The following is a 22,043-nucleotide window of genomic DNA, read 5'->3' as shown; positions in this document are numbered from 1 at the left end:
TTCTCCAACACAGTCTCAGTTCAATGTGAAGGCCTTACGTCACCTTACTGGGAGGACGTGTATGCTCTCATGGTACTATTCTACTGGACGACGTCGGAGCCACATCAGCCACGTGGCGGAATGCATCCTTCATTGGGCAAAACAGATGGAACTCCGACGTTACGAAATCCGGGCTGTAGGTTGGACGAGAAAGAAAAGACCAATGATGTTTTGTGAGCTCCTCTCGGGTGCTAAGACTTTTGTAAGGCCTTGCGTCGTCGTGGTTAGGAGAAGTTCGTTTGCATTTTTGTGGCGACGACCTCTCCGAAGTCGTTTCTCCAATTTCATGCGGATTGCATATTGTACTACAGAGTTGATCGTACCAGCACGAGGGAAGAAGTCAATCGGAACAACCCCTTCACAGTCCCAGGAGACCGTCACATTGACTTTACCAGTTGACGGTGTGGCTTTGAACTTTTTTTTCGGAGGAACGATGGTGTGGCGCCACTCAATGGATTGTCGTTTGGTTTCCAATTAGAAGTGATAAACCCACGTTTCACTGCCAGTGATGAAGTTCGACAAAAAATTGCCATGATCAGCCTCGTAACGCAAGGATGGTCCTTTGTTGGTCTTTATGGTCTTCTGTTAGGTGGCGAGCTCAGCGGGCACACACCTTTGAATCCCCAAGCTGGCGGATGAGTGTGCCAGCAACATCAACAGAAGCGTCCAGATGTGCAGCGAAGGGTTTGATTGTGATCCGCGTATCACCTCGAATGAGAGTGTCCGGACGTTCCAACATCGCAGTAGTCAGACCTGCACGTGGCCGGTCGGCAAGTGGGAGATCGGGAAGGGTTGCGCCACCTTGGTCCGATGATGACAGACACCTCGCCGAACGACCCTCCACGTCTCCGTGTACATTCTTCAAGAGCCTATAATAAGTGGGATGCTCTGGTTCCAGCCAAAAGAAACTCAATAACAGCTCTCTGCTTGCGACGCACCTTTGCTAGAGACGCCATTTTGAAGGGTGTGTAGAGCGCTGCCACCAATCGTAACTTCACTAAACTATAAGAGCTGAAGCGTCAATATTCCAAGATGTTGCACTCAAAAATTTTTCAACCAGAAATTGGCCGAGAAAAAAGAAACGAAGATGGTTTGCAGATAACGCTGTCGTTTATCGACCAATAAAGTCATCAGAAGATCATACAAACTGCAAAACGATTTAGAAAAAATATCTGAATGGTGCGAAAAGTGGCAGTTGACCCTAAATAACGAAAAGTGTGAGGTCATCCACATGAGTACTAAAAGGAACTCGCTAAACTTCGATTACACGATAAATCAGTCTAATCTAAAACCCGTAAATTCAACTAAATACCTAGGTGTTACAATTACGAACAACTTAAATTGGAAAGAACTCATTGAAAATGTTGTGGGGAAGCCTAACCAGAGACTGTTTTATTAGCAGGACACTTAGAAAATGCAACAGGCCTACTAACGAGACTGCCTACACTACGCTTGTCCGTCCTCTTTTAGATTCCTGCAGGCGCTGTGGGATCCTTACAAGACAGGACTAACGGAGTACATCGAAAAAGTTCAAAGGAAGGCAGCACGTTTTGTATTATCGCGAAATACGGGAGAGAGTGTCACAGAAATGATTCAGGATTTGGTCTTGACATCATTAAAAGAAAGACGTTTTCCGTTGCGACGGAATGTTCTCACGAAATTCCAATCACCAACTTTCTCCTCCGAATGCGAAAATATTTTGTTCACGCCTACCTACATAGGGAGGAACGATCACCACGATAAAATAAGGGAAATCAGAGCTCGTACGGAAAGATATAGGTTTCATTCTTTCCGCACGCTATACGAGATTGGAATAATAGAGCATTGTGAAGGTGGTTCGATGAACCCTCTGCCAGGCACTTAAATGTGATTTGCAGAGTATCCATGTAGATGGAGGGAAAGAGAGAGAGAAAAAAGTGTTACAATAGTTATTGACTGCCCCTCGAACTTCCCGTGGCTATCCTGCAGAAATAAAAAAAAACTAGTATAGTACTAGAAGATATACCAATCGCAAAACAGACACATTTAAAAAAGAAAAAGACTCGGTGGCTATCTTCAGAATTGGTGGTCGAGGTTAGGGAGGCAGGGGGGGTGGGTGGGGTGGTGGGGTGTCGGGAGGAAGAAGGGCGAGACGAGAGGAAGTGGTTATTAGACGCAACACTCTTTGGGAGCCTTGTTTGTTTCCGTGGATATATATAAGGCTGGAGCAGCAGTGGGAAAAAGCCTTGGAGTTTTTTGTAGTCACGTGTTTCTACCTGAGGCCCCCCACATACACAGCAGAAGTGATACGGCTGTGAGGGCCGGCAAGGCGGACACTTGATATCGAGGCTCCAAGCAGGCGGCAGGTACAGGGACCACCCCCGCCGCGCACGGGCGACGCCTGGGTACGTGGCGTATTATGTCGCAGGGTAGCTGGTGTCGGGTGGACACAACCACCGATCTGTCCCCGCGCCATGACACACACACAGGGCACAGGCATTGAGCGCTGTCCGCCAGCAGGGGCGATTCGGTGCATCTCGTCACATTTACGCACAGCACTACTGGCCATTAAAATTGCTACACCAAGAAGAAATGCAGAAGATAAACGGGTATTCATTGGACAAATATATTACACTAGAACTAACATGTCGTTACATTTTCACGCAATTTGGGTGCATAGATCCTGAGAAATCAGTACCCAGAACAACCACCTCTGGCCGTAATAACGGCCTTGATACGCCTGGGCATTGAGTCAAACAGAGCTTGGATGGCGTGTACAGGTACAGCTGCCCATGGCAGCTTCAACACGATACCACAGTTCACCAAGAGTAGTGACTGGCGTGTTGTGACGAGCCAGTTGCTCGGCCACCAATGACCAGACGTTTTCAATTGGTGAGAGATCTGGAGAATGTGCTGGGCACGGCAGCAGTCGAACATTTTCTGTATCCAGAAAGGCCCGTACTGGACCTGCAACATGCGGTCGTGCGTTATCCTGCTGAACTGTAGGGTTTCGCAGTGGTCAAATGAAGGGTAGAGCCACGGGTCGTAACACATCTGAAATGTAACGTCCACTATTCAAACTGCCGTCACTGCGAACGAGAGGTTACAGAGACGTGTAACCAATGGCACCCCATATCATCACTCCGGGTGATACGCCAGTATGGCGATGACGATTACACGCTTACAGTGTGCGTTCACCGCGATGTCGCCAAACACGGATGCGACCATCATGATGCTGTAAACAGAACCTGGATTCATCCGAAAAAATGACGTTTAACGATTCGTGCACCCAGGTTCGTCGTTGAGTACACCATCGCAGACGCTCCTGTCTGTGACGCAGCGTCAAGAGTAACCACAGCCATAGTCTCCGAGCTGACAGTCCATGCTGCTGCAAACGTCGTCGAACTGTTCGTGCAGATGGTTGTCGTCTTGCAAACGTCCCCATCTGTTAACTCACGGATCGAGACGTGGCAGCACGATCCGTTACAGCCATGCGGATAAGATGCATGTCATCTCGACTGCTAGTGATACGAGGCCGTTGGGATCCAGCACGGCGTCCGTATTACCCTCTTGAAGCCACCGATTCCGTATTCTGCTAACCGTCATTGGATCTCGACCAACGCGAGCAGCAATGTCGCGATACGATAAACTGCAACCGCGATAGGCTACAATACGACCTTTATCAAAGCCGGAAACGTGATGCTACGCATTTCTCCTCCTTACACGAGGCATCATTACAACGTTTCACCAGGCAACGCCGGTCAACTGCTGTTTGTATATGAGAAATCGGTTGGAAACTTTCCTCATGTCAGCACGTTGTTCTAGGTGTCGCCAACGGCGCCAACCTTATTGAATGCTCTGAAAAGGTAATCATTTGCATATGACATCATCTTCTTCCTGTCGGCTAAATTTTGCGTCTGTAGCACGTCATCTTCGTGGTGTAGCAATTTTAATGGCCAGTAGTGTAAGTAAGACTTCTCGTCCGACGCCAAGAGCTTTACACAACAACGCAAACAACAAGAATCCGCTAAATTTCAGTTACACATTAAATCAAACGAATCATAAGGCTGTAAACTCAGCTAAATACAAAGGATTACAATTACGAATAACTTAAACTGGAACAATCACGTAGATAACGTCTTGGGGGATAGAAAACCATAAACTGCGATTTATTGGCTGAACACTTAGAAAATGTAACAGGTCTACCAAAGAGACTGCTTACATTATGCTTGTCCCCCCCCCCCCCCCCCCCCCACGCCACCGTTCTACAGTATTACTGTGCGATGTGGGATCCGCATCACATACAATTCACGGAGGACATCGAAAAAGTTCGAAGAAGGGCAACTCGTTTTGTACACCCACTCGAAAAGAGGACCCACTAACAAACATTTGCTTAAATTACCCTTATACGTTTTGCGCAGAAATCAGGAAATGAAATGAACATGTCATACCTTGAAACTTCCTGGCAGATTAAAACTGTGTGCCCGACCGAGACTCGAACTCGGGACCTTTGCCTTTCGCGGGCAAGTGCTCTACCAACTGAGCTACCGAAGCACGACTCACGCCCGGTACTCACAGCTTTACTTCTGCCAGTACCTCGTCTCCTACCTTCCAAACTTTACAGAAGCTCTCCTGCGAAACTTGCAGAACTAGCACTCCTGAAAGAAAGGATATTGCGGAGACATGGCTTAGCCACAGCCTGGGGGATGTTTCCAGAATGAGATTTTCACTCTGCAGCGGAGTGTGCGCTGATATGAAACTTCCTGGCAGATTAAAACTGTGTGCCCGACCGAGACTCGAACTCGGGACCTTTGCCTTTCGCGGGCAAGTGCTCTACCAACTGAGCTACCGAAGCACGACTGACGCCCGGTACTCACAGCTTTACTTCTGCCAGTACCTCGTCTCCTACCTTCCAAACTTTACAGAAGTTCTCCTGCGAAACTTGCAGAACTAGCACTCCTGAAAGAAAGGATATTGCGAAGACATGGCTTAGCCACAGCCTGGGGGATGTTTCCAGAATGAGATTTTCACTCTGCAGCGGAGTGTGCGCTGATATGAAACTTCCTGGCAGATTAAAACTGTGTGCCCGACCGAGACTCGAACTTGGGACCTTTGCCTTTCGCGGGCATGTGCTCTACCAACTGAGCTACCGAAGCACGACTCACGCCCGGTACTCACAGCTTTACTTCTGCCAGTACCTCGTCTCCTACCTTCCAAACTTTACACAAGCTCTCCTGCGAAACTTGCAGAACTAGCACTCCTGAAAGAAAGGATATTGCGGAGACATGGCTTAGCCACAGCCTGGGGGATGTTTCCAGAATGAGATTTTCACTCTGCAGCGGAGTGTGCGCTGATATGAAACTTCCTGGCAGATTAAAACTGTGTGCCCGACCGAGACTCGAACCCGGGACCTTTGCCTTTCGCGAGCAAGTGCTCTACCAACTGAGCTACCGAAGCACGACTCACGCCCGGTACTCACAGCTTTACTTCTGCCAGTACCTCGTCTCCTACCTTCCAAACTTTACAGAAGCTCTCCTGCGAAACTTGCAGAACTAGCACTCCTGAAAGAAAGGATATTGGGAGACATGGCTTAGCCACAGCCTGGGGGATGTTTCCAGAATGAGATTTTCACTCTGCAGCGGAGTGTGCGCTGATATGAAACTTCCTGGCAGATTAAAACTGTGTGCCCGACCGAGACTCGAACTCGGGACCTTTGCCTTTCGCGGGCAAGTGCTCTACCAACTGAGCTACCGAAGCACGACTCACGCCCGGTACTCACAGCTTTACTTCTGCCAGTACGTCGTCTCCTACCTTCCAAACTTTACAGAAGCTCTCCTGCGAAACTTGCAGAACTAGCACTCCTGAAAGAAAGGATATTGCTGAGACATGGCTTAGCCACAGCCTGGGGGATGTTTCCAGAATGAGATTTTCACTCTGCAGCGGAGTGTGCGCTGATATGAAACTTCCTGGCAGATTAAAACTGTGTGCCCGACCGAGACTCGAACTCGGGACCTTTGCCTTTCGCGGGCAAGTGCTCTACCAACTGAGCTACCGAAGCACGACTCACGCCCGGTACTCACAGCTTTACTTCTGCCAGTACGTCGTCTCCTACCTTCCAAACTTTACAGAAGCTCTCCTGCGAAACTTGCAGAACTAGCACTCCTGAAAGAAAGGATATTGCGGAGACATGGCTTAGCCACAGCCTGGGGGATGTTTCCTTCCTTTCTTTCACGTCATAAGTAAGAAAAAATTAGTTGCTCGCGCAATTCTGCACTTTCATGTAACCAAAGCAATTAGTTTTGATGCAAGTCCAGTTTACATGCACAAACATAAAAAACTTACATAATTATTATTGTTGAAACTTCCTGGCAGATTAAAACTGTATGCCGGACCGAGACTCGAACTCGGATCCTTTGCCTTTCGCGGGCAAGTGCTCTACCAACTGAGCTACCCAAGTGCTTGGGTAGCTCAGTTGGTAGAGCACTTGCCCGCGAAAGGCAAAGGTCCCGAGTTCGAGTCTCGGTCGGGCACACAGTTTTAATCTGCCAGGAAGTTTCATATCAGCGCACACTCCGCTGCAGAGTGAAAATCTCATTCTGGATGTCATACCTTGTTCCCGCGGAAATAAAGGTGAATCACAAAAGATGCTGGAAGTGACCGTCCTTGTCTTGTAAACACAGTTGAAAACGACGCTGCAGATTCTCGAATGTTGCTGCCAGAACCTCTGGTGTTATTGCCTGGATTTCATGGATGATGTTCTCTCGTAAATCCTTCAAGTTGTGCGGTTTGTTCCTATAGACCTTGCCTCTTAGGCCACCCTGAGTAAAAAGATAGGTGGTGTTAATTGGGGGTAGGACGTCAAACGGGCCGACTTGGAGCAGGAGAGGCACCACTGAACATTTTAATTTACACTGTCTATACTTTTACAAATAAATTCGTAAAACTTTGGCAGCATGACCAGGAAGGATTCAGAATTCACACTCTTAGCAGTGGAATTTCGAAAAAATACGAAATTTTTTTTTTTACATGTGAAATTTCATTTTTTTTCCACTTACTAATGGCAGCATTTGTTGCTGTAGGTACACTTTTCTTCATAAGTAAGAGAGATTCTTCGATGAATTTTGCACAGCATAAAAACCATACTTAAAGGTGTATGAAACTCTAGAATTTTCCAAATCTATTAAAAACTGTGGTAAAAATTGAGGTAATTAACTAAAAAATTTGTCTTTTTTCTAAACATTAAGTTTAAAATATAACAGTTATTTCGTTTTTTCATAAATTAAATAAATTCTAGAGGTTCATACACCTGTGAGTATGGTATGTATGCTGTGCAAAATTCATCGAAGAATCTCTCTAATTTATGAAGAAAAGTGTACATATAGCAACAAATGCAGCCATTAGTAAGTGAAAAAATGATGAAATTTCGCACGTAAAAAAATTTATTTTGTTATGTTTTCGAACTTCCACTGCAATGGGTGTAATCCTGAATCCTTCCTGGTGATGCTGACAAAGTTTGATGAATTTATTTGTAAAAGTATAGACACTGGAAATTAAAATGTCCGGTGATGCCCACTGCTCCAAGTCAGCCCGTTTGATGTCCTACCCCTCTTAAATCAAGATGACTTTGGGGGCTGCAGTCCTTTCGAAATCACTCAGCTGGGGAAAAATGACTCGACCTCAGCCATGGTCACTCGAGAGGTGTGACATGTGGTGCCATCCTGTTGGTCCCAGCCGAGGTTAAGTTGTTCATCGTCCAACTGGTTCACAAATTCCTGAAACATTTCGATGTAAACTGCATTTGTCACACTAGATTCGAAAAAAATTGGTACGATATTGCGACGCTGCGATGTTGCACGGAATACGCCTGTCTTCTGTGAATGCAGGATTGCTCGACCAGTGCACGTGCACTTTCATTACATCACAAATGTGTATTCTGAGAGTTCATACAGGGTGGTCCATTGATCGTGACCGGGCCAAATATCTCACGAAATAAGCGTCAAACGAAAAAACTACAAAGAACGAAACTTGTGTAGCTTGAAGGGGGAAACCAGATGGCACTATCGTTGGCCCGCTAGATGGCGCTGCCATAGGTCAAACGGATATCAACTGCGTTTTTTGTTACATATTCGTGCAGAACGTAAACATATATGAATGTTTTAGTTGAACCACTTTTTTCGCTACGTGATAGATGGCGCTGTAATAGTCACAAAGGTATAAGTACGTAGTATCACGTAACATTCCACCAGTGCAGACGTTATTTGCTCCGTGATACATTACCCGTGTTAAAATGGACCGTTTACCAATTGCGGAAAAGGTCGATATAGTGTTGATGTATGGTTATTGTGATCAAAATGCCCAACGGGCGTATGCTATCTATGCTGTTCGGTATCCTGGACGATATCATCCAAGTGTCCGGAGCGTTCGCCGGATAGTTATGTTATTTAAGGAAACAGGAAGTGTTCAGCCACATGTGACACGTCAACCACGACCTGCAACAAATGATGATGCCCAAGTAGGTGTTTTAGCTACTGTCGCGGCTTACTACGCACCAAGTTTTCTTTATTAAGTAATGTAGTTTAGTGTAATGTAAATTTGTGGTAGTACAGCTGAGGTGGTTTTCATTATTCATTCGTATTAGTGTCGTCATTTCAGCTGTGGTGCTCATCATGATGAAAGTTATTTCTGTTCTACTTAGTCTGAAAAACACAAATCTCTCTTTATATCAATCTCGACCAAGATGTGGGACCAAAGTTTGTGTGAATAGTATCGAGATAAATTTCCTTTTTCTCAGCGGCAGTAAAACACTATATTCGAAACTGTTTGATAACAGTACGTCTTAGCGGTCAAATACAATAGTCTTACTACATGATATAGTATTTTAATTATTGAGGGATTTAAAAGCCAGTATACCTCCACCCCCTCCCCCTCTCTAATCACGCTGGCTACACCAGTGCCACAAATGTGGTATCCTTTGTGGGGGTTGGTTGGGGATTGGGTTGTTTGGGGGAAGAGACCAAACAGTGAGGTCATCGGTCTCATCGGATTAGGGAAGGAAGTCGGCCGTGCCCTTTCAAAGGAACCATCCCAACATTTGCCTGGAGCGATTTAGGGAAATCACGGAAAACCTAAATCAGGATGGCCGGACGCGGGATTGAACCGTCGTCCTCCCGAATGCGAGTCCACTGTGTTACCACTACTCCACCTTGCTCGGTGTATCCTGTGTGATGTGACAATGTGTGCAAGACCAGTACATAATTCAGATGTGTACTGCAGAGTGATATAGCACTTCATGAAAAAGGGAAGTTAGTTTCAGGTCACTATGTAAGTAATTAAAGGTTACATAAGACTGTTTTAGCGTAACTGGAGAAAGTGCAAAGCCAGCTAAAGCCAAGATATTTCTTCCGAATCGTAGGTGCAGCGTTATTAACTCCATGATTAACAAGCGCATATCAGCTCAATAACAAGGAAGTCCACACGAGGCGCGGCAGTTTTGGTGCACTGGCAGCAACGTGGGCGTTTCGAAACGTAAACAAAGCAGACGCGACGCACGGCTGTCCGACACGGTGCGGGAAAGTGGACAAATCCGCTAACAAGCTGTGACAACAAACAGCGCCAGTAGGCAAGCCCGCTTCGTTGTAATTTACTTGGTGTGAGCCTGTTTCGCACCAGCGGATCACTCGGATTCCAATTAAATGTCGGGGCCTGTGATTGGGCTAAATGTTTGCCGAGCAGACACGCCCAGGTCAATGCGCCAACTGCGATGAGATTAATCCGTCGCAGTGTGATAGGAGCATACGTGGCAGTAAGAGAACTGACTGTGGGAAAACCGGCTGTCAGACCATTACTTATAACAGGAACGGAAAAACGGACAAATTTCGTGGTCTCGTTGCGGCAACTAGGTACCTCTGTAGTCCTACAGCTGCTACAGAGCTTTCAGCAACAATTTCTCGCATTTACAAACAGTTTTCCCTGCATTTAACGGCGGAAATGGTAATGAATCGATCGTCTATTTGAACAGAGTAGTAAATTATCTTTGATTTTATCCATACTGGATGAGAGGTCGTGGTTGTGAATGTCAATGTTAAAAAATATATCGGCTCAACCACTTGTTTATAGTGTAAAACACTAAGATTGACGCGTTTCGCAAGTCAAGCTTGGGTTGTCGGGTGTTCTGCCGGATATCAGCGTCGTACTTGCACGATATTTCGGTCACGTAGCTCGTGACCTTCATCAGGTGCGACCTGAGACTGCTCCTCGAGTGGACCTGGTCCAGTATTTATGCCTATGGCCTTCCCCCTCCACCAACGGCCTTCCTCTGTGGTCCGCGCCCATTCCCTGCGACCTGCTGGAGCGTTGCTGCTCCGTTTTCCGTCCGCTGCGGTTCTAGGTGTTCCCTCTGCGGTCCGCGCCCACCAAACCCGCTCCTGGGGGTTTCACCTACGGTCTGGGGTACCAAGCGTTCCCCCTGCGGTCCGCGCCCGCTCACCACGACCTGTTGGAGCGTTGCCGCTCCGTTTTTCGTCCGCTGCGGCTCTGGATGTTCCCTCTGCGGTCCGCGCACACCAGTCCCACTTCTGGGTGTTCCATCTTCGGTCTGGTGCGCCTGGCAGTCCGTCAGGGGCTCGTTTTCCATCTCCATGTCTCTGGTTCTTCTGTTTGTGTAGTGTTGCAGCTGGCCCCGTTGCTCCTTTAACAATTCCAGAGCCGGATCCCAGGCTCTGCTTAGCTGGTACCCTGTGTCACGGTTCATAAGATCGTCAGCCATTTTAATTTCTATCGATTCTCTTATAACACTGTCCCAAAATCTGGGTGTTTGTGCTAGAATCTTGGTATCCTCAGACTTCATGGCATGATCTAGTTCAAGACGCTGATATCCGGCAGAACACCCGGCAACCCAAGATGTCATTAGATCGCCGGGAAAGCCTGAAGAGTTACAGTAAAAAAACCTGTTAAAACTCGCTAAAATGGAACATGCACCAGGCACAATAAAATTGATAATAAAATTAAAACATCGTGGCTACTTCCCTTGTTGCAGCCGTGTCTTCCCAGGTGCATCTCCACATAGTCGTCAAAATATAAAAAACTCTAAAATGGTGTCGCCTATGGTGTTCAACATCTAACCACATGGCTCTCTCCTCTATCGTCGTAAACCGCCCGTGCGTCTTCGTTGATACCACACACCTCGTAGCCAAAAACAACACCGATGATGGAAGCTAGACTTCCGAAACGCGTCAATCTTAGTAGTTTACACTATAAACAAGTGGTTGAGCCGATATATTTTTTAACCTTAAATAATCATCAGTGAGTGTATGCCCCTGAACAGAATCAACTGAAGCGCCACCATTAGGTGAAAAATGTCGGTTATTTCGCCATTAAAACTATCACGTCTTTCTGTGCATTTCTGTGAAAGGCTCATAGCATTGCTGGTGATACTTAACGAATACTTAATTTTTAACTTTTTCCTTTAGTTAGTGTGCTGGGTACGGTTCAAATACATTATTATGAAGTCATTTTCCTCCCTTTGTCTGTCATAATCAGACAATAAAAGACATAATTACTTAAATTAGACAAAATCCGTTGATTTCGGTCTCATTCACCACTTTTTAGTCATCCTACATATGGACAAAAAGCTTGTTGTTAGTGGTGCATGACTTCATTACCAGATCAACGACTGTATGAACGTATGCAGACTTTAAACGCAAAATATACGTTTCGAAGTTTTTAATTTATTTAGTTTTTATACTAGCACTTACGTATTTACATTCACTGTTTATGCACCACTATTTCATATAGTGCAGATAGATCATATATTGGGGCATCATGAAATCACCCTTGAGATTTACAATTCCTGCATCGATTAGCCACCCTATACCTTCCACCGCAAATGAAGGCAGCGATCTCCAGACTTACCACGGTCCTACCGTCACCCATAAACTAAGCATGTTCTCTCCCATATATATATATATATATATATATATATATATATATACATATATATATACTTTTTCTTCCTATCCACCATTATTGAAACTTCTACTAATATAACCTAAAACTTTCAAAATCGTTACCTGCAGAGAATCGATGGAACTCACAGCACCGATATCGCGTCTTGAATTCTTCACTGTTCATCTAATTTAAATTATGTTTATATTACTTTTATTTTTATTGAACACAGGCTGAAGAGCATCAACTTGTCCACTGCCCCTCTGTCTCCTACAGAGGGAAAGCCCCGATGTAATTTTGAAATTAGGTGTACATTTCAGAATAATCAGCCTGTTTGTACACTTTTTTTTAATCATGTCGTTCAAGAGGTTTTATACTTTCCTCCGTGGTTTCCTCTAATAACCATTCATTTCTGTTCATGGCATGTTACGGAAAGAAATGCTCCAGTGTTAATGTCTCGACTGTCTTTGTTTAAGATTACTCTAAAATGGTCACAGAGGCCGAAATCAGCTGACTGCCTAAAATTTATAGCACTTTTGTCAAATTGTTACAACAAAATAAAAGACAAAAGCTTTCACTTAAGACACGGTTCTCACTGAGGAGCAACGATTTGTAACAGACACGCTGCGGTAAAGATCATATGAAATAACTCTTACCTGTGCGACTCCTGTCTTCCCACTGGAGCAACACGACAAACAGCAAGACAGAGCAGGTGGCAATAGCTTTGCGTGTAACATCGGTGCCAGCCATGTCATGGACAGTATCCAGTTTTAACACGTAAACTATGTGGTCGTGGGTGGAAAAGAAGCATATCTCTCCTTCCAGTGGTAAAAACAATTTCGATATGTTAGCTGCCGGCCGTTGTGGCCGAGCGGCTCTAGGCGCTTCAGTCTGGAACCCCGCGACCTCTACGGTTCGAATCCTGCCTCGAGCATGGATGTGTGTGATGTCCTTAGGTTAATTATGTTTAAGTAGTTCTAAGTTCTAGGGGACTGATGACCTCAGATGTTAAGTCCCATAGTGCTGAGCCATTTGAACCATTTTTTCATATGTTAGCTACATTTGATATACAGCATTGTAAGACCTAAAATAGCCAGCGACTATACGTTTTACTGGAAACGTTGCAAAATATACGCCATGTTTTAGTTAATTTAGATGTATCACAATAACTATGCGCAACAGTGAAAAGTAAATGAGTTCATTGTCAGGCTGTGAAGAGGTGATTGTTTTCCCAAATAGTTTCTTCAAAATCAAAAGAGAAAAATAGCATAGCGAAGCACATTTGTGAAACCCAGTTCAGTGGTCCTTAATTTTTCGCACGAAAAGTAAAAATTTTATTGAGAAACTGAGATGGATGTAGCTTTGATTCATCCTCACAAAACTTTTCTTAGGCACATCAGATGACTTGTCTCGCGGGCTGATATGACAAAGAATCGTACTGAAGTTGTATCACTGTCATCCCTGTATAAACTAGTTACCTTTCTTCTACCACGTTTATGAGCGCTCCAACAACAAAGGTTGTTTCTGTGTCGTAGTGTGACTCGCATATGTATTGTATCACTTATCACATTACCTCAGTGAGAACCGCGTCTGACAGCTTTATAGAGACTGTGGACCTCAATTTGATGGATTACACTATTAATGCACCAATTGGCTCATACAAAGGAGCAGAGGTGAAGTTAAGTAGTGATGGGTCTACACTGGTATCTGAAACAGGGCTAACTGCAGAGATTCCCACGGCTGTTGGGGAGTGCTTGGCACAGAATGCTCAGTTTGGTTGAGATCCAAAACATTTACTGGTTTGAAAAATTCATGTCTTGAATGTCCTCTTTGAATTATTTTCGGTCAGACCGTGCGACGAATAACTTGTTTTACTGGAATATTGTCATGGACGACGATCATAGTACATGGGCAAGTGTACTCTCTGAGGATGAATCTGTAACCAGGCAGTTCACGTATGCAATACAATTGCATTATATGTACATTTACACACCTATAGTCAGTTGCATGGGAGGCGGTATTTTGTTGGCTGGTTGGTTGATTTGGGGGAGGGACCAAACGGTGAGGTCTACGGTCCAACCGGCTTAGGGAAAGATGGGGTAGGAAATATGCCATGCCCTTTCAAATGAACCATCCCGGCATTTGCCTGAAGCATTAGGGAAGTCACGGGAAACCGCCGGACGCGGGTTTTGAACCGTTGTCCTCCCGAATGCGAGTCCAGTGTGATAACCACTGTGCCACCTCGCTTTGTCGATATTTTGTGTGTCATTGTCATGTTCACCATTTCCTGTTCCACTCGCTAGAAGTGTGTGGGAAGAAACATTGTTGGTAAGCTTTCATATGAACTCAAGTACCTCTAATTTGCCAGCCCGGTTAGCCGTGCGGTCTAACACACTGCTTTCCGGGTGGGAAGACGTGACGGTCACCGGCACGATCCTCTCGGTGGATTAGTGTCGAGGTCCCTTGTGCCTGCCAGTCTGTGGATGGTTTTTAAGGCGGTTTTCCATCTGCCTCGGCGAATGCGGGCTGGTTGCCCTTATTCCGCCACAGTTACACTATGTCGGCGATTGGTGCGCAAACACATTCTCCACGTACGGGTACACCATAATTACTCTACCACACAAACATTGGGGCTACACTCGTCTGGTGTGAGACGTTCCTGAGGGGGGAGGGGGGTGTCCACTGGAAGCCGAACCGCACAATAACCCTGGGTTCGGTGTGGGGCGGTGGTGGGGTGGATGGACTGCTGTAGCCTGTTGTGGGGTTGTGAACCACTGACGGCTACGGCGGGGACGAAGATACTCCGTCGTTTCTAGGTCCCCAGTTCAATACAATACAATCCCCTAATTTTATCTCACACACTATTCGTGAGATATACATAGGAGAAGCAATATACTGGTTGCCTCTTCCAACAACGTAGGCTCTCGGAGTTTTGACAGTAAACCACCGCATGATGCAGAGTTTGGTTGGAACACCATACACCTAGTCTGAAGTCCAATACGCGGCAACGTTCCCTCAACTGTTGCGACAGAAGTGACTTTGTTTTGCGGCTGATTCACTCGGACGATGAATTGTTCCACTATTATATTTTGGCTGGCTTTCACCCACTCTCGTAGCCGCTTCGGGCATCATAAACACGTGCAGATCCACAATTTCTACTTTGATTATTCACACTTATCCCTTACATTGTTATTTATTTTCGCCAAATATTCTAGAGAAGACTGCTCAAACGTCATTCTTGTTTGTAGAAGTGCTATCCGTCTTTTCCCGAAAACCGATTATCCCTTTCCGGACGTTTATTAAATTACAAACAGCGATATGCTTATCGTAATCTAGTCTCAATACACACTTTCATCGCAGGTACTCTTCACACTCGAATTATAATAATAGAGTAATGAGAGCATGATTCACGAACAGGATAACGAAGCAGTAAAGCTTGATATCAAGCTGGGGCCAAAGTAACAAAACCACAAAATCTCTTCCTCAAGGAAACTATTAAAGCTGATCATGGTTACCTCGAGTTGATACTTAAGCTAATGAGCGACGAAGCATGCAGTCTGATGTGGTTCGAGAGCTGAATTTATTAGTGTCAGGTTGCTGGTTCCGTTTGTACCGTCCAAGGAAGTTGGAATAAGAGGAGCGCAGCCATCGGCTGAAGACCCAGGGGCAACATCTTTTTGAGCCCAGGAAGTGAGTCTCTCCGTCAAATACTGTGTGACCTTTGCCCTCTTAGCTTTGACACGTCTAATAGGCAGTCATTTCTGAGTATGTATTTTGATACAGTATACAGTATCACTGCAATGCAGTATGAATACTCACTGGCACCAGATGTTAATGACACACCAATATGGCGGTGGTGGCTTCACTTTTGTGGCATAAGGGTTTCTCCCCTTATACTACCCTCTCAAACGCCTGGTTAAATCCGCAGGACAGAAGAGGTAGTTGGAATTGTGGAAATGGGCCAAAAATGTGCGGCTGTCAGTTACACTCGAACACAAATAACTTTATTTAGTTGCCCAAACATTACAGCGCAAATTACCGAACTTAACTATCCACTGAATATGTCACACAATCTTATGGCTTAAGGGCACAACCTCTTTAATTTTTAAAACGGCTGAAAGCCCATGATTTAAAACACAACTACAATAAATTTTCCAAGGCAGAAGGCCCAAAGCTTTATCCTTAAATAATTTTTAAAAAAGGAGGCTGAAGGCCCAAACAACCCAAGATTTAACAAGTAAGGAATTTTAAATTTAAGACTGCTGAAGGACCACGATAGAAAAACACAACTAGAATAAATTTTCAAAAGGCGGGAGGCCCAAAGTTTTTTCTAAGAAAAGTATTTTAAATGAGGCTGAAGGCCCGAACAACGCTAAAGTTGACAAGTAAGGAAGTTTCAGTTTTAAAGCGGCTGAAGGCCCATTATTTAAAACCCAACTAAAAGCATACAAATTCAGACTATTGGCTATGAGCCATTAAAATACACAATCAAACGCCAATAAGAAAAGGCGCTCAGAAGTTTCGGGAGGTCGGTCTGCACTTGAAATATTAACGTTCGCTTAGGGGAGACAGGTAGCCGGCCCAACTATATCCAATCCGTCGGCAACCCAACCAGGAGACAGTCGACGGACCCACCGACAAGATGACTCGCTTTCCACCCGACCAGTACACAGGGAATTCCAAAGCCAAAACGTAAAAGGCGTCACCGCCCATAACCAAGTATGCATAAGCTGCCAAAACTACACATACGTACTGGGCAGCGACAACACGGTGAGGAAAGGACACTGCCTGAATTTTACGTCAGCGGCCAGGGCAGGTAACCGGAACGCTAACGGCCACATGGCAGAAAATTCCGCTGGTGCTCTTGAACTTCAAATAACCAAAATACAGTTAAACTACACCGGATGTTGGCCAAACTTTCGCCAACTCGAACACTTACTGTTGCTCATGGGAATAACCCCAACAGCCAACCATCAAAACCAACGGCACAATGTGAACAGACTGGCTTCGGTAATTAAATCACCACTCAACTGTGACGTCCTGGGTCGGTGAGCCAAAAAACCCCGTAGCAATCGGAACAGCTTCCACAAACTCCGACACTGCGTAGAGACCGCCAGCGGGCCCGACCCACTGCGCCGCGCGGAGATTTCCTGGCTGATCCACACCAATCGACCGACTGCCGCACACCGGCTAGCCGGAAACTATAAGCACCAGACCAAAGATAGTACAAGGTGCGAATATCGATACACACCGCTGCTGCCACACGTAGAAAGAGGAAGAACCACGGCATAACCGCTATAACCGCGGGAAACCAAATACAGAGTTAACAGTCACGGTGTAAACCAGCGCATATGCTTTTTTTTATGTGTGTGTGTAGTGTGGACTGAAGAGATCATCCTTGATGACTTATTCTTCTAGGATGGGATGTAAGGATAAAAGGAAAACACTTTATTTATTACGCATTCAGTTAGGCTTGGGCACGCAATGGGTCCTTCAGCCTGCTGTCTTTGGTGATGTCTATCTCCTGTGGAGGGTGAAATGTGTCAAGGCTGTTGTGTGTGACTGCTTCCTCGTGTTATGACAGGTTGCCTATGGGGGGTGAAACGTTATTGACTTCGGTACGCGATACTTGTGCCATCTTGCAGGGTTTACCGTTCCTACGGATTGTAATTCTCGAACTTCGTCCCTAAGGGCATCGATCTTGTCAAAAACTCGTAGAGCCTTGTCACGGACCTTCTCGTGTATGGTGGTCTCGTGTAGTGCGGTGCGGATGTCGACGTTTCTTGTCCACCATGGAGCTCCCGTGATCCATCGATAGCAAATGTTTTGCAGCGCTTGGAGTCTGTTGTAGTTGGAGACGCACGTAGTTCCCCACGAGGTGGAGCCATACAACATTGTGGGTTCCACCGTTGCCTTATACAATTGGAGTTTAGTCTTAGGGTTGAGATCCTTACTCTTCAGGAACGGAATCAACGACCTGGCCATCTTCTGGGCTGCCGTCTTCTTGTCGTCAATATGCTGCGTAAAGAGTAATTTTTTGTCAAGGTAGACACCGAGATACTTCACTCCCGGCGACCATGGGATAAATTGGTCCGCTATTTGGAGTCTGTCGTTCAGAACTGGTTTCCTCCGTGTGAACAGGCGCATATGCCGGGGCCAACACGGCTCACCCTCCTTGATGCCATCACTAGATGCCACCGTCCACGGCGATTTCGAGGGTCCCTCGACTAGGCGGTGGCGGCGCCAGCTATGCAACCCGAGCTCACTGGCATCTGGCGTGTCACTACTTCAGCGCCGTCCGCAACCGAGGCCGTGCAGTGCTGCAGGTGAGATCGTCGCGGACGAGGGCACACCGCCGGGCGAAAGGGTAGATCTGAATACAGGCCTGGACTCCCGCGGTTCTTCATCAGTCGTTACGACGTACGTGTGCTGTGTGATCTGTCGCAGCACTGCACACCTGGTGCGGTTTGCTGTAGAGCCATAGGAGAGCGTGGAGCAGTGCGGGAGTCTGCATACCAGTGGGAGCCAGGAGACACCATCGAGCGGGATGGATTTGGCGCAGTGCCTGGGTGGCTGTTGTATCCTTGGCGGTCGATGGTGTGTGCTGGTCGAGCTGTGGGGTTGTGGCATGCCAAGCTTTTGCTGGTCACTTTTATTTTCACAAGTCCGTCTTGATCACATAGATTTCTTTACACTTTATGACCGGTTTCGGTTTATCGCCATCTTCAGATCTATTGTAAATGTAAATATTGCGTAAGCGACCAGGTTCAATTTGTTAAGATTAAATCTATACAAGTCTCAGTGATGCATGAAATATAAAATATTTATAGCCATGTATGGCAGCCATACATACCGTTAAAATATTCTGATATAAATCATCGTCAAGTTAAACATGTGCGTGCTGATACTCAGACTGCGTCAGTATTTGTACAAAAACCTAATGCCAGCAGAGGGCACTTTAACCAAAGTACGTAGTAAACCAGTGTCACCAATATAAAGATTAAAATGCGGTATGCATTGTCTTCAGTTAAAAATTTTTCCCCCTTGGCTAAACGAGCGTCTGCCATTAGAAACATAAACCGATATACTTTATGTGTGAAATTAGACTCATACTTGAAATCCATAAAAAGTACAAATAATATACACTACAGCCCTTAGCCTGGTTGGGTAACATACAAATTTTATGAATGCCAGTATAAAAAGTATGAAACAAAAAATAAAAATAAATCACAAAATCTTCTATCCTAAGATCAGAAAACCGTGAGCGAAATCATGATACAATCCATAAATCAGTGACCCTTAATTAAAAATAGAAAATTGATGATCGATATTATATTAGAGTGCAGTATCGATGGCGAATATGTCGTGGCTTCCGCCCCCAATAGGTCCAGATCTGCAAGCACATTGGCTAGCCTATGCCAAGCCACATTGTTAGGTTTTGGCTCCCATATATATAACTTGATCTTGAATGACGTTCGCTCTCAGTATTCGATTCTATCCCGAGCTGCGCAGGGGCCTGGAAGAACCTTTAATACTGGCTAAGACCCTGAAGTTACGTACGTATTATTTCGTCCATTTTGTAGCTTAATACTGTTAAACATACGAGGACAGGATAAAAGGAAAGCCTCCGAATTTTTTTATTCTGTTCTCAATATCGGTTGACGTATTACACGTCATGCTTACAAGGGAACCTCCCCATCGCACCCCCCTCAGATTTAGTTATAAGTTGGCACAGTGGATAGGCCTTGAAAAATTGAACACAGATCAATCGAGAAAACAGGAAGAAGTTGTGTGGAACTATGAAAAAAATAAGCAAGATATACAAACTGAATAGTCCATGCGCAAGATACGCAACATCAAGTACAGTGTAAGCTAAGGAGCGCCGTGGTCCCGTGGTTGGCGTGTGCAGCTGCGGAACGAGAGATCCTTGGTTCAAGTCTTCCCTCGAGTGAAAAGTTTACTTTCCTTATTTTCGCAAAGTTATGATCTGTCCGTTCGTTCATTGACGTCTCTGTTCACTGTAATAAGTTTAGTGTCTGTGTTTAGCGACCGCACCGCAAAACCGTGCGATTAGTAGACGAAAGGACGTGCCTCTCCAATGGGAACCGAAAATATTAGATCGCAAGGTCATACGTCAACCGATTCCTCCACAGGAAAACACGTCAGATAATAACTGTCTGAAACTAAAAAATTAAACTTTTCACTCGGAGGCAGACTTGAACCAAGGACCTTTCGTTGCGCAGCTCCGCACGCTCACCACGGAACCACGGCGCTCCTGAACTTATACGTTCTTGCTTAGCGTATCTTCACATGGACTACTCAGTTTGTATATTTTGCTTTTTTTTCATAGTTCCACACAACTTCTTCCTGTTTTCTCGATTGATCTGTGTTCAGTTTTTTCAAGGCCTACCCACTGTGCCAACTTTTAACTAAATCTGAGGGGGCTGCGATGGGGAGGTTCCCTTGTTAGTACTCGCTCGACTTCCCCGCTTCGCTGGGGCAAGTTGCAACCCTCTGCCGCTAGAAGGATCGGGATTATAGCGTGTAACATGGCGGTGTGTGACGTAACTATGTCGGTGTGTCAGATACAGCGTGCTGTAATCGAGTTGTTAACCGCAGAAAACGTGTGTTCATTTGAAATCCATAGAAGAATGAAAGCTCGATAATGTATGACGTTGGGTTGTTGACGGTCGTAATGATGGAAACGATGGCGCTAGCATCAACGTGTATAACATTGCCCGGAGCGGACGACCGAGTACGGCAACCGACGAGCACTATGGGACTTAACATCTGAGGTCATCAGTCCCCTAGAACTAAGAACTACTTAAACCTAACTAACCTAAGGACATCACACACATCCATGCCCGAGGCAGGATTCGAACCTGCGACCGTAGCAGTCGCGCGGTTCCGGACTGAAGCGCCTAGAACCGCTCGGCTGAGAAATAAATATGTGAACACGTAGAATCAAGATGTAGAATGTTAATAATGATTTTGTTGAAAAAGCTTTAAGAGTTTTCACTTACTAAAAACATTCAACAGCCTAGATCGCATAGATATTTCTTAACACAACCGGTTTCGACAGACTTTGCTATTATTTTCTGGTCTTAAAAAATCCTTTTTTGTTTCGAAATGTGTTCATTTTACGTTGGACCTGACACCAGGGTGTCATGTGAATAAAAATCAGCACATTATAGTAAAAGGTATGTCACAACGAAACAAACGTTTTGTAATGTGCTGATTTTTATCCACATTACATCTTTAGGCGTGAGGTCCAACGTAAAATGGAAATAAAGCACTCTGTCTTCAGGCCACAAGGGGCCTACCGGGACCATCCGACCGCCGTGTCATCCTCGGTGAAGCATGCGGATAGGAGGGGCGTGGGGTCAGCACACCGCTCTCCTGGTCTTTATGATGGTATTCTTGACCGGAGCCGCTATTATTCAGTCAAGTAGCTCCTCAATTGGCATCACGAGGCTGAGTGCACCCCGAAAAATGGCAACAGCGCATAGCGGCCTGGATGGTCACCCATCCAAGTGCTGACCGTGCCCGACAACGCTTAACTTCGGTGATCTCACGGGAACCGGTGTAATCACTGCGGCAAGGCCGTTGACAACGTAAAATGAAAACATCTCATAATAAAAATATTTAAGATCTGAAGATGACAGCAAAGTCTGTCGAAACTGGTTGTCTTAGTTAAAGAAATGTTTATCCGATTTTGGCTGTTGAATGTTTTTGACACCTAAACAGATCGCTCCTTCCATCTTCTCATAATGAGAAAATTCAATCAGTTTTCATACAGGGTGTTACAAAAAGGTACGACCAAACTTTCAGGAAACACACAAATAAAGAAAAGATGTTATGTGGAGCGTCCGGAAACGCTTAATTTCCATGTTAGAGCTCATTTTAGTTTTGTTCTTCCACCTACGCTCAATGGAGTACGTTATCGTGATTTCATACGGGATACTCTACCTGTGCTGCTAGAACATGTGCCTTTACAAGTATGACACAACATGTGGTTCATGCACGATGGAGCTCCTACACATTTCAGTCGAAGTTTTCGTACGCTTCTGAACAACAGATTT

At 45.4% G+C, this 22,043-nt stretch overlaps 1 protein-coding gene and 1 pseudogene across 3 annotated transcripts in view; both read right to left on the bottom strand.

The window, feature by feature from the left end:
• Nucleotides 1-22,043, bottom strand: part of LOC126187475 (protein slit) — a 793,364-nt gene that overhangs the window by 604,776 nt on the left and 166,545 nt on the right. The gene's annotated exons all lie outside the window — the stretch shown is intronic.
• Nucleotides 21,455-21,572, bottom strand: LOC126189225 (5S ribosomal RNA; annotated as a pseudogene).

The sequence above is a fragment of the Schistocerca cancellata genome, chromosome 5 (genome assembly GCF_023864275.1).
Source record: "Schistocerca cancellata isolate TAMUIC-IGC-003103 chromosome 5, iqSchCanc2.1, whole genome shotgun sequence".
In the NCBI taxonomy this organism is placed as follows: Eukaryota; Metazoa; Arthropoda; class Insecta; order Orthoptera; family Acrididae; genus Schistocerca; species Schistocerca cancellata.
Note: the sequence above shows the minus strand (reverse complement) of the source record. Positions and strands in the feature narration are given on the sequence as shown.